This window comes from Lynx rufus, unplaced genomic scaffold, assembly GCF_022079265.1.
Source record: "Lynx rufus isolate CCGP_SWC_20201006 ecotype Redwood Valley unplaced genomic scaffold, mLynRuf1.p SCAF_14, whole genome shotgun sequence".
NCBI lineage: Eukaryota > Metazoa > Chordata > Mammalia > Carnivora > Felidae > Lynx > Lynx rufus.
This window is the reverse complement of record NW_025814828.1, coordinates 28,002,270-28,015,383: the sequence shown is the minus strand read 5'-3', so window position 1 is coordinate 28,015,383 and position 13,114 is coordinate 28,002,270. Positions and strand designations below refer to the sequence as shown.

Sequence of the window (13,114 nt, the reverse complement as noted above, 5' to 3'; positions counted from 1 at the left end):
ATTACATATATTTACAATGGAGTATATTAATTTAAACTAATTCAAATTATGTGCCTTTTGTGCACATTTCCCTTTCATTAACTATGCACTGTTCACAATATTATATAATAAAAAAATCTGCATTCATGTATTTCCCCAAAGGCTGTTTTTAAAAAAAAAATTGTAATTGAATAATATGTATTAGAGAAGTGGTCGGAAGATATTACTTACGCCCTCTTCAGAAGTCAAGCGGGGTTGCCTGGGTGGCTCAGCGGGTTAAGCATCCAACTTCAGCTTAGGTCACGATCTCACTGTTTGTGGGTTTGAGCCCTGGGCTTTTGTGTCCACAGTGCAAAGCCTGCTTCGGATTCTGTCTCCCTCCCTCTCTGCCCCTCCCCAACTCATGTACACACACACACACACACACAGTCTGTCTCTCTCTCTTTCTCAAAAATAAACATTAATAAAAAATAACCTACACCTGGGAAGAGGACAAAACTAAAAAACACACACACAAGGATTCAATCAAATAATGAGAAATTGAACACCTTCAGTATATTTTTTTTTCCTAGAAAACTTCAGTTATAGTCTTGATGAGGGCATAGAAGGGTATTTAAGTTTTGGAAGTTTTATTGGAGAAGCAAGCCCTCATTCAACTTGAGTCATAGTAATTGTGTGCTTGGGAATATAACCAGTACATAGTCACAAAGGGTAAGGTGGGTGTTTTTGTATTTTTGTCTTTTCTTCCTAATTGTGAACAATGATGTTTTATTGTTAAAAAAAAAAAAAAAAGAAAGAAAGAAAGAAAAGAGAACATTTTCAATGAAGCAATATGTACATATACCAAAACATCAACATTAAGGAAAAATAGAACAATTTATTGTTCTGATTGTGATACATACATTCATATGTATATATATATATATATATATATATATATATATATATGCATACACACACACACACACAACTGCAAATAATACTTGAGGCATTCATTGTACCCATGAAATCATGAAATCCCTGCCTTTTCTATGTGATTGTTAGGGGCCAATAGTCTGACATGTCTAAAGATCCAATCAGTGTGCGCTTAAATAGCTTTATCAGCCCAAGGTTGTTCTAAACATCATTTCTCTTACCTAACCTGTAACACAGTTTCTCACAGCCTTATCTCTGTTTTCTTCTCTTTTTGTGTGAATTGTATTTTTTTATCCCAGGAAAATGTCATTTCCTCAGGTTACTGCTTTAGACTGCCAGTCTTTAACAATGTTATCTTTTTCTCTATCATTAAATGACAAAAAGAAAATTCTTGAACTGCTACAACCGAGCATTTGACATATATTAGTCACCCATGTTAATTGCTTATCATTCAGTGAAATTGCGGTGATTACAGATGTAGAAAGGCTTGTGACACCTGATATTATAATATATCATCATATATATGATCACATATGTTGTATACACACACCACTTGTGACCAGCTAAAGGATTGTATTGATAGGCCACTGCTGTGACCATTGGAAAGAGTTCCATAGTTCTGATAAAATAGCGTTGCAACTAATTATATATAGATGGGTAAAAATGTAATACTCAGCGTTCCTCAGAAATTTTCAGAGACGATAAAAGAAGGCTAGGGGGCAGAGTTGGGAGGGTGACAGGTTAAAAAAATTAAGGCACCCATTTTTCTAAGTCATAGACTATTTCTAGTTAAAACAACTGAAAGACATCCATTTTGGTATTACTAGACTTAATACAACTAGCTTTAGAATATAATCTTTCCACCTTGATGTCCGTGAGGCTAGACCACCTTGAAGAACAATCCATAGCACTCGCAGATGTTGACTGAATTGGATCTTAACTAGGATCATTTGAGTTGTGTCCCTCAGGTTTTCTATATTTATTATCCTATGTGCTTTCTTTTTTGCCTTATTTTCTGTCTTTATTTCTTCGGCCCAGAGATACCTCCTGAGATAGCTGTGCATATATTTGCTACTCCTAAATTATATAGACCCCCTCTGCATTTGTCCATGATCACCTCCCAGTAATTAGTGTTGACTACTGCCTCCAAACCTCCCCTTTTCCCCTCAACCCCCTTTTCCCTTTTGATATCCTAATTTCTCTCTACATTTCCCGTTACTGTGCCCTGACTTGTAGCTAATCTAGACTAGTATCTAAAAGGGCAGAGTTGGAAGGAATTCTGTGGCGAGAATGCCCCAGCTTTAATGTTTCTTTCTTCTCATTCTGTCACTTTCCTCAGTGCTAGAGGAAACCATGCTTGAATTCTATGCCTTATTTAACCTTTGGTTTGAATTACTCTGGAATGCTGGGCTCCCATTTGACTTGAAATTTTCATGATTCTCTCTTAGGTTCTTTGCACGTGATAGGATCTGCTCTTAAACTAGTTGAATTTTTAAAAGGAAGGGGGAGAGGAAGAGAAGTGGGCAGAGAAGGAGGAAGAGAGAAGAAATAATAAAGGATAAAAAGATAAATACAAGAGTCACTTTAACAGCAGCACAAGTATTCTCTGCACATAATAAGAATTCCATGTGTGCTTCAGAAAATGTGGACTATTATTATGTTTTGTGCTGCGCCCAGAGGAATTCTGTTAGAATGGGAAGAATTTTAAGAGAGAAAAACAGGTATATGGGCTCCATATAAGGGGGAACAAACCTGGCAGGGATCTGAGAAGAATCCTTGAGAGCTTTCACTGGAGCTAGGTCTGGTCCATAGTTTATTTGCCTAGACTTGTTAGTGTTGCATGTTTATTCCACTCCTTTTTTCTCCACCATTACAATGCCTTAATCTCTTTCATTCCAGTGTGCTCAAGCACCATCCAGAGCCTCCAAATAGATACCCAGTGGTCTTTAGTTAAGAGATGTAGATGGGGCAAACTAGAAAGAGAAGTCCTTGATTTAGTGTAATAAGAGAGGGACGTGTTCTTATCATTTTGAGTTAGTGCTCTGAAAATACTCCTCGTAGAATATTTTTACGTGTGTTGACTTAATTCTATGAACTGTATTGTAAGTTAGAGTTTGTCTAACTTTAAAAGACTTTTAGAAGTCTTTCTGTTAAAAGGTTTGAAGAAAAACAAAGTTAGGTCAGAACACATGCTTAGGGATTCTAAAAGATAGCATGGCTTATGAAGGACAATATTCTGAAAAGTACAGTCTGTTGTAAATTAATTTGATTCTCTCTCAGAGGTTCAACTTGTCCCTCAGCAATGTCACCACAGGTCATAAACTCGTCCTTCACTTTTGAGGGTTCTGGGATATCAATGCACAGAGAGTCTGATTTGTAAGCAGTGATGCCATTTAACTGATTTTAAATACCTTGGCTAAATAACTGAGATTAGTAATTTATGTACAATATTCAGTCCTGGAGGACTTTATTACATCTCCTTCTAAAGTATCTGCCTTCCATTTTTCTTTTCTTTTCTTTCTTTTTTTTTTTTTTTTAAGCGAGTACTTGCTATGTTCTTGCTATGTCCCAGGGATTGTGCTGGGTAACAGAGGTAAAAGAGTGAACAAAAAGAGAATTTGTCATTACGTTCCTAGGTCAGGAGTGAGTAATCTGTGAGCCTGCTGCCTTATGTGGAACCTAGAAACAACGGTAGCCATTTCTGAGGCTCTTTCTTTGAAATCAAGCGCTGATTCCTTTCATCGGTGGTCACCATGGTAGGCATGGTGACTGCTCTCTTGTGTCTTGCACTCTAGCAGAGGAAATAGACATGAATCAAATATTTACAAAAATGAGTGAATATTTAAAAACAGACACACCTTATTTATATGAAGGGAAGGAATAAGGTTTTGTAATAACACACTAATCTGACTTCAACTGATATTTGAAGGCAAGGAATGATTCCCTAGCAAAGTATTTAAGCTAGGGTCTAAAGGATATGTTTCAAGTGTGTGTAAAGGGGATTGGTGGAGGCAGGTAGTTTCCAGGAAGGGGAAGCGGTAAATCAAGTGAGCCTGGCACCTTCAAGGAACTGAAAAAAAAAACAAATTTGGCTACAACACTGAGGTTCAGAAGAGCAATGCTAGAGGAGGCTTACCAGGTAAAAGGGGCTTGGAGCTTAGTTACTTACCTAAGCATTAGAACTATTGTCTGATGCTAAACTCCACCAAAATTCCATCAATAAACATGTATTGAGCAGCAGCTCTCTGCTTAGATGACAGTTGAGACTATAGTGGGTGGGATGGGCAGCGGCAAATGTCTTGGCACCTGCTGTCCTGGACCTGCACCAATCAGATGCAATGAAATGTAATATTATGGCTGTGATGAGTTAGTTCACTGGCACAAAAAAATACATTGCTAGATGACCTATTTTACTCTAGAGGGTCAGGAAAGTAGAAGCTAAATTAGGCAATAGTCAAGGGTACGGAAATGTTCTGTGTGGAAGAACCGTATTCATTCAACAACCATGTCTTGAGTGCTGCTAGCTGCCAGCCAAGTCTGAGCTTTGAGGTTAAGTATGGGCAAAACATAAATTGTTTCTCTATGAAGCTTACATTATAAGCACATGCTATAATAAATCAGCAAATTTTATACTATGAAAAAGGTGATAACTATAAAGAAAAAATACACTGGGGAAGGGAGCAGTTTTACATGGGAGTGATCAGGGGATGCTTCCTTGCAAAGGTGGCCATTAAGTAGAAACTAAAACAAAGCAAGGGAGGTGTTTTTTTTTAACTGTATGATTTCACTCATATTGGAAATTTTTATATTAAATATAATTTATTGTCAAATTGGTTTCCATACAACACCCAGTACTCATCCCAACAGGTGCCCTCAATAGCCATCACCCACTTTCCCCTCTCCCCCACCCCCCATCAACTCTCAGTTTGTTCTCTGTATTTAAGAGTCTCTTATGGTTTGCCTCCCTACCTCTCTGTAACTTTTTCTCCCCTTCCTCTCCCCCATGGTCTTCTGTTAAGTTTCTCAAGATCCACATAAGAGTGAAAACGTGGTATCTGGCTTTATATGACTGACTTATTTCACTTGGCATAATACCCTCCAGTTCCATCCATGTTGCTGCAAATGGCCAGATTTCATTCTTTCTCATTGCCAAGTAGTATTCCATTGTATACATAAACCACATCTTCTTGATCCTTTCGTCAGTTTGTGGACATTTAGGCTCTTTCCATAATTTGGCTATTGTTGAAAGTGCTGCTATAAACTTTGGGGTACATGTGTCCCTATGCATCAGCACTCCTGTATCCCTTGTGTAAATTCTGATATGTCATTTGCAAATATCTTTTCCCATTCCGTTGGTTGCCTTTTAGTTTTGTTGATTGTTTCCTTTGCAGTGCAGATGCTTTTTATCTTGGCGAGGTCCCAATAGTTCATTTTGCCTTTAATTCCCTTGCCTTTGGAGATGTGTCGAGTAAGAAATTGCTGTGGCTGAGGTCAGAGAGGTTTTTTTCCTGCTTTCTCCTCTAGCGTTTTGATGGTTTCCTGTCTCACATTCAGGTCCTTCATCCATTGTGAGTTTAGTTTTGTGAATGGTTTAAGTGATCTAGTTTCATTCTTCTGCATGTTGCTGTCCAGTTCTCCCAGCACCATTTGTTAAAGAGACTTTTTTCCCTTGGATACTCTTTCCTGCTTTGTCAAAGATTAGTTGGCCATACATTTGTGGGCCCAATTCTGGGGTCTGTCTCGTATTCCGTTGGTCTCTGTGTCTGTTTTTGTGCCAATACCATACTGTATTGATGACTACTGCTTTGTAGTAGAGGCTAAAGTCTGGGATTGTGATGCCTTCGAGGGAGGTGATTTGAAGGTACAAAGGTCCTTAGGAGCCTTTTGCATTTGAACTCTGGAGAAAGACTATAAATGGAGCACAAATAACACCTATTGTTCTAGGGAGGTTTCTAGTAAAAAGAAGAACCAGAAATATAGGCCTCTAGTCTATATAAGTTGTTCTAATGAAAACATCTTCCAGAGAAAAGGCAGTGATTGAAGTCCCGTTTGTAGATGTTCCTCTATACACATTGCCATTTGAGAATCCTACTAGATGTGTTAATATTGTCTAAGGCACAGACCCAGGTGAGTTTCTGGCATATAAAAGTAGTTTGGAATATTTTGTTCAATGACCTTCATTTTAAAGTTACTGCCTACTATTTTGGAGAATTAAAGGTGTATCAAAAGAATGTATACAGACAAGCATCCTTTTCTGAAGAAGAATAACCTAGAAAATACAATTTTGGAACAAATTATCAAATATATCCATGCTAATTTTCTTGCTCATCTGATGGAGTTACTAAACTTATTTACTGCATAAAATAATAGTTTTTGAAGATAAGGTCTCTGAGAGTTAAAATACATTCACTATAATGAAGACATGAAAAGCAATTTAATACCAGATGACATTAAACAATTTATACAAATATGTGGTATTATTAAGACAGATTTTTGGTGAACTTATTAAGTTGGTTGATCCAGTGGAGTGGAATTAATATCAATTATTTGGATTTACGTAAAAGATTTTGCAAAGCCTTCCATGATATGTCTCTGGATAGATAAGGTCAGCCTTCTTGTCCCTATATGGGCTGGTAGAGAATGTCTGTGTTTTAATATATTCTTTCCTGGTACCTGATTTATGTGCCAGAGAATTGGACTGAAAATGATTGGATTCCTTTATTTATCCTGCAGTGTCAGAAAATTTGGGGGAAAGAAGCCATTTGAGGAGTTAGCTGGGACACTGTACATTTTACCCAAACTGGAGTGGTTAATGGATGATTTCTTCTCCCACATGACTTTAGAAGATTTATAGCAATGTCATGTAAAGTTAGAATGTCACATTCAAATGTCGTATACTTGGCTTTCATGTTTTAAATCAGAAAGGGTATGTTTATTGTTTGAATTGTTGCTGCTTGTGAAAGGTAATATCGTTAAATCAGTTAAGTTTTTGATGAGGAAGGTCTTGCTTCCCGTCCATACGTGTAAATGTATATATATGTGTGTAAGTATATATAACTATACAAATGTACATTTATGTACATTTACATTTTCTTTAATACACACATACACATGCCTGTGTGTACATATATGGAGAGAGAGATAGACACTTCTTGGGCACAAGATTAATATTAAAGCAAGATAATACAGATTCTTAGTAAGTTAATGCAATCCTGGACATGGTATAGTGCCTGGATTATAAGGAGTAATAATTATTATCATGCTTTGGTTTGAATGCACTTTGTATTTTAGAATTTTCGCTGGATTTTACCAGGATGGTGGCATCCTCTAAAGAATGTTTATAGGACCAGGGATTCTTTAATTTTAAGAACAGCCTAAGCAGATATAAGGGATACATATTGTCTTGTAGAAAGAGGAAGGCTTTTCTCTGTATTGCTTCAGAAGGTTGTATCAAAAATAAACAGAGGTTGATAAGCCTGGTTGTCTTCTGCCCAGATCTCCTTCCTGAGCCCAATTTCTTCTATCCCACTTTGTTCTGGATAGATCCAACTTGAAATCCAAAATGCATCTCAGGCTCAATAAGGTAAAAATTAACTCTTTGTTCTCTATGTCTTTCTAAACTTGCTTCCTTGACTGACTTCCCCATTTTTGTTATTACATGGCCATTCACCATGTCACCTGTACCAGAAACCTGGAATCATCCAGACTCGTCCTTTTTCTTTCCCTGTGAGCCCCTGGCATGTCAACAGTCACAGAATTTCTTCCTTGCCTCTCATAGTCATTATGTCATATTTGTTCCCATCACTGTTTACCCAAGGTAAAGTCCTTTCCTGAATTCTTACCTCTCTTTAATCCAGTTTCTGCATTAAAGTCAGTATTGACTCTCAAAAGCCTTTTGTTACAGTTTCTCCTCTGTTTAAAATCCTTTGTTGCTTTCTATTCTCGATAGAGTCTGATCACTTAGGCCTGCAATGATTTTTATTGTCTGATCCTTTCCTGTCTCTCAGTATGTGTCTCCTATTAGCCCCCACATATCCCTTCACCTATATTCTATTTCCATAAGCCATTTCCGATACTCTCTGTGTCACTGTCCTTGTACATGCTATTCCTGTTGCTCACAGTACTCCTATTGGTCATCTAGTATGAAAACTGCTTCATGTGGGGGGCCTGGGTGGCTCAGTCGGTTGAGTGTCCCACTTCGGCTCAGGTCATGATCTCGTGGTTTGTGAGTTCGAGTCCCACATTGGGCTCTGTGCTGACAGCTCGGAGCCTGGAGCCTGTTTCAGATTCTGTTTCTCCCTCTCTCTCTGCTCCTCCCCCGCTCACACTGTCTCTCTCTCTCTCAAAAATAAATAAACTTAAAAAAAAACTGCTTCATGTAGAAAACTCAGTTTGAATTTTTCTCCATGAGGTGGTTTTTTTTTTTCTACTTGGTGATGAGTACTCCATTTTTTAAGCCATCGTGTATCATAATTATGCGTCTGTTGTTTGGAAGGAAAATAGTCTGCTGGAAAGTAGTTGTTCAGAAGGGCTATCGTGACCTCTTCTCTATCTGGGCTTGGAAATGGGTTTGCAATTAAAAGTATTTACTGTGCATACCTTTGGGATAATTTGGGGAGGGAAAAAGTCTATGGAATGCTAAAGCCTATAGAATTGAGAAATGGAGATTTTTTGTGAAGAAGAGTATGGATGAAAATAGTTTTGATATTTCTCTATAGTTTCTAATTCTTCACTTGGTGAATAAATAGCATGTTAAAAAAAACTTTAAATGTAATGGAAATAGTTTCACTAAACCCAAGTATCAACAATTGTTGCCCAAGAAGCAATAATTATAATTATTAGCACTTTTGTGTGCTCATCATTTTCTAAAAATTTTACATACTTTGTATGAAATGCTATCCCTATTTCACATGAAAAATCCAATGCTTAATGAAGTTAAATCCAAGTTCATATAGCTTTCAAATCACAGAGATGGGACTGGTACCCAGATCTGTGTGATTTCTCCTAATCTCTCAATTTCACAGAAGAAAATTACTATGTGACCTTGAGAAAATAATTACAGGGGATATATATGCAAGTATATTGGAATAGTAACATTCCTTATGAATATTATGAATATAAGGGTATATGTATGAATATATTGGAATGATCATTTTCTTTATGAATATAATTCTGATATGGTCTAAAGGGAATTCTGGCCTTTTTGGTCTATGAAGGAAATCTAAACTTCACATTATGGCACAGAATCATTTATTTTTTTTATCAGAGCACCCGGAAAAGAACACAAACCATAATTTTTGGTTGAAGACTCACAAAGGTAACATACGTGTAGTTCCACAACCAGATAAAAAGATAATCTGCTGCCAACAATGCAGACACTCCTGTTAAGTCCTATCCTAGTAGTCATAAACTTCTCATAGCTCTTCACAGTTGACCTCTATCCTGATTTATAATACCTCAGAATCGTTTTATTTTTAACTTAATGTAAATGCAAATGCATAATATATAGGTTGTAACCACCTTTTTTTTTACTCAATGTTATAAGATACCTCCACTATGCATATAGTAGTAGTTCATTAATTTTCATGGCTGGATAGTATTCCTTCTTGTGAATATACAGTTTAATTTTAAGTTCTGTGTAGAAAATTTGGGCTCTTTCCAGTTGGGGGTCATTATGAATAATGCTGCTATGAACATAACTGCACATATATTTTGGGGAATATATGTATGCTTTTTTATTGGCTATATACCTAAGATTAGAATTCCTAGATCATTGGATATATGCATATTTAGCTTTACAGGCATTCACAAGTGTTTTCCAAAGTTATTGTATAAATTTTTACTGTCATCAGTAGTGAATCAAGGTAAAAATTGCTTCATATCCTCTTCATTCTTGATATTGTCACATTTTTAATTTGAGCTTTTATGGTGGTTTTATAATGGCATCTCTTGTTTTCATTTAGCTTGTGGTGATGACTAATGAGATTAAAAGCGCTATTAACAACTGTTTTATTGGCTATTTGAAATACCTAGTTTTTGAAAAGCCTATTTGTTGGATTATCTATATTTCCCTTCGTGATTTGTTGTAGTTATTTAAAGTATATATATTCTGGGTTTTTATTGTTTATTGATTATCTATATTAACCAGTTTTTTTTTTTTTTGCTTTCACTGGGCACCTTACCCTTTTACTTTTTAATGACATCTTTTTTAATAAACAGAAGTTTTAAGTTCAGTGTACTCTACTTGAGTATTTTCTGTTATGGTTAGTATATTTTTGTCCTGAGTTTAAAAATAAAATTTCTTACTCTCTGACCCAAAGTATACTCTCCTGGATTGTCATACAGGGACTTAATTGCTTTACCTTTCATATTACAACCCTCTAGTATTTCTGGTGTGAAAAAGAGATGAATGTCCATTTTTTCTCATTTAGATAAAGTTAAAATAGCAAATTTATTGCAAAGACCATCCTTTCCTTAATGTTCTACATTGGCACTTTTAATCAAATGCTTATACATATTCGGGTCACTATATGTATTCATATATATATGTATTCATATATATATATATATATATACTCATATATATATTCGTATATGAATTCACATATATATTCATATATATATTCATATACGAATGTGTATATATATATATATATATACATATATATATATATGAACTCCAATAAAGTTTCATTTGTACATTTGCCTACAGTTAGGCTGATACCACACTGTTTTAATTACTGTGGCTTTAGGATAGATTTTGACATCTGGTGGTATTGTAAAAGAAAAATTGAACCAGTTGGTAAAACAGGCAAGGGAGAATTTATTCAAGGCTAATGCAGTTAGGAATCAAGACTATTGTAATAGGGAAGAGATTGCACTCAGTTCCACTAAACCAAAGGCAGACGAGTTTGTTAAGTGCTGCATTGAGCTGGCGTAAAACCATTGGAGAAACTTTATAGGGTTGGGTAGTCAATATATTTATGCCATCTGTGTTTGCTAATTGTGCCTTATCAGAGTTAGGTTCCTAGCTTCCCAGAGATTGGGAGACAGGGGTACTGTCTTTCTTGATAATTACATTTCAAAAAGATAACTTTCAGGTCCTTGAGAAGGACATTCTTGGGTTGTAGCATATTTACATCTCAAAGAGCAAAGAAAAATTTACAGTTCAAAATTCTCTAAATTAAGTGCTCTAAGAAAAACAAGGTCAGAGGCTTGTAGCCAAAGTTTAGTCAAGATGAAGGAAACACTAAATCTACCTTGGCCAATGTAAACACTTCATGTTTGTTTTCTCCTTTTAAAAAATTATTGTGGCTATTTTTATTCACATTTTCTTAAAGATTTTAGAATCAGCTTGTCTGCCCCCACCAAAACAAAACAAAACAAAACAAAAACTCTTCTATGATTTTAATTGGGTTTTATTGACTATATAGATTAATTTATAGTGGATTAATATCTTTATTATGTAAAGTATTTCATTTCATTAATGTGGAGTAGCCTTTCATTTATTTAGGCCTTTATTTTCTCTCAGTAATGTTACACAGTTTCCAGGATAGTGGATCTTAGACTTTTTATGAGATTTAATCATTTTCTTTGCTATTTTTTGATATATTTGCTGTTTTTATAAATAGTATATTTTTAAAATTTCAATTTCCATTTGTCTTTCCTTGTTCATTAAATCAGTTATTATTATACTGTATACTCTAGTACAGTGAGATGACTGTTGATGTGTTTCTGAAGGTGAGGCTTTTAGTAAATCACCATAATAAAGCATGATATCTCCTGTAGGTTTGTTATAGATCCTTTTTATTCCTCTTGTTCTAAAAGGCTTTGTCATTTACTGGGTGCTGATTTTTATCAAACGCTTTTTTCAGGATCACTTGAGATGATCATTTGTTTTTCTTGTTTATTCCCTTAATATGTAAAATCACAGTGCTTCATTTTCTAGTGCTAAAATAGCTTTGCATTCCTGATGTAAACCAAACATAGATGATATGTATAATCTTTTGTCTTTGTTGTTAGATTTCTTTGCTAATACTTGCTAACATTTGATTTGGAATTTTCCCATTGGGTGCCTGTAAGATACTGGCCTATTGTTTGCCTTGTAATAGGTTGCTAGGTGTAAGCGCCTGATTGTGCAGGCGTAGAAACTTGCCATTTGTACCTGAAATTTTCTTTTTTGGGGAAGTTTTAAATGAAAGATTAAATATATTTAATAGACATAAGATTGTCTATTTTTGATTTCCACTTTTGGGTTTCACTTCCATTTTCCAGATTTTCCTTTTTTTTTGGTCAGTGTGAGTAGTTTGTTTCTTTCTAGGTGTTTGTGTTTTGCCTCTAAAGTTACAAGTATGTTCATATAAAGTTCTGTTTAGTCTACATGGTATTTAATAATGTTATTATTGGTTATCAATATTTGAAGTTTAGGAAATGTGATACAAAACTATGAATGTCGAACCTTTGTGGAAAAAGCAAGTGACCTGGTGATACTTTGCGTGTTTTCCTGACTATTAACCTCAGTAGGAATCAGATAGCTCTGGCACCTTTAGCAGGAGCTCTCCATTTAGCTACAGTCCCCATTATTGCCCATTCTCTTGCAACTAGATTATTTTGTACATTTGATTATATGTATACATTAGAATTTGTGATTTCTTTAAAAAATTTTTTTAAACATTTATTCACTTTTGGGAGAGAGACAGCATGAGCAGGGGAGGGGCAGAGAGAGAGGGAGACACAGAATCTGAAGCAGGCTTCAGTCTCTGAGCCCTTAGCACATAGCCTGATGTGGGACTCGAACCCATGAACCCTGATATCTTGACCTGAGCCGAAGCCAGATTTTTAACCAACTGAGCCGCGCAGGTGCCCCAAATTTGTGATTTCTTATAGATGGTGTATTTCAATGCCTAGAGTTAGAATGAAGCATAGAAGGCTATCTGTTTTTCCCTCACTTGATTACAAATAAGACACATGATAGATTATGCTCTTGGTTTAAAATTTTAAAGGGAAAGATTTTCAAGTCTTGTATAAAATATAAACCTTATGCTCTTGGTTTAAAATTTTAAAGGAAAAGATTTTCAACTCTTGTATAAAATATAAACCTTAATAAGCCATAGATAAAATATGAAAAACTAGTAGTTTTAGTGACATGCTGAAATGTTTTGCTGTATTCTGTGTTAAAATTATATTATGCTGTAAACTTACCACATCTGGAAGCAAAAGT

The 13,114-nt window shown here is 35.5% G+C and overlaps 1 protein-coding gene across 2 annotated transcripts in view; it reads left to right on the top strand.

The window, feature by feature from the left end:
- DMD (dystrophin) overlaps positions 1-13,114 on the top strand; it is a 1,630,689-nt gene that overhangs the window by 196,804 nt on the left and 1,420,771 nt on the right. The window lies entirely within an intron of this gene.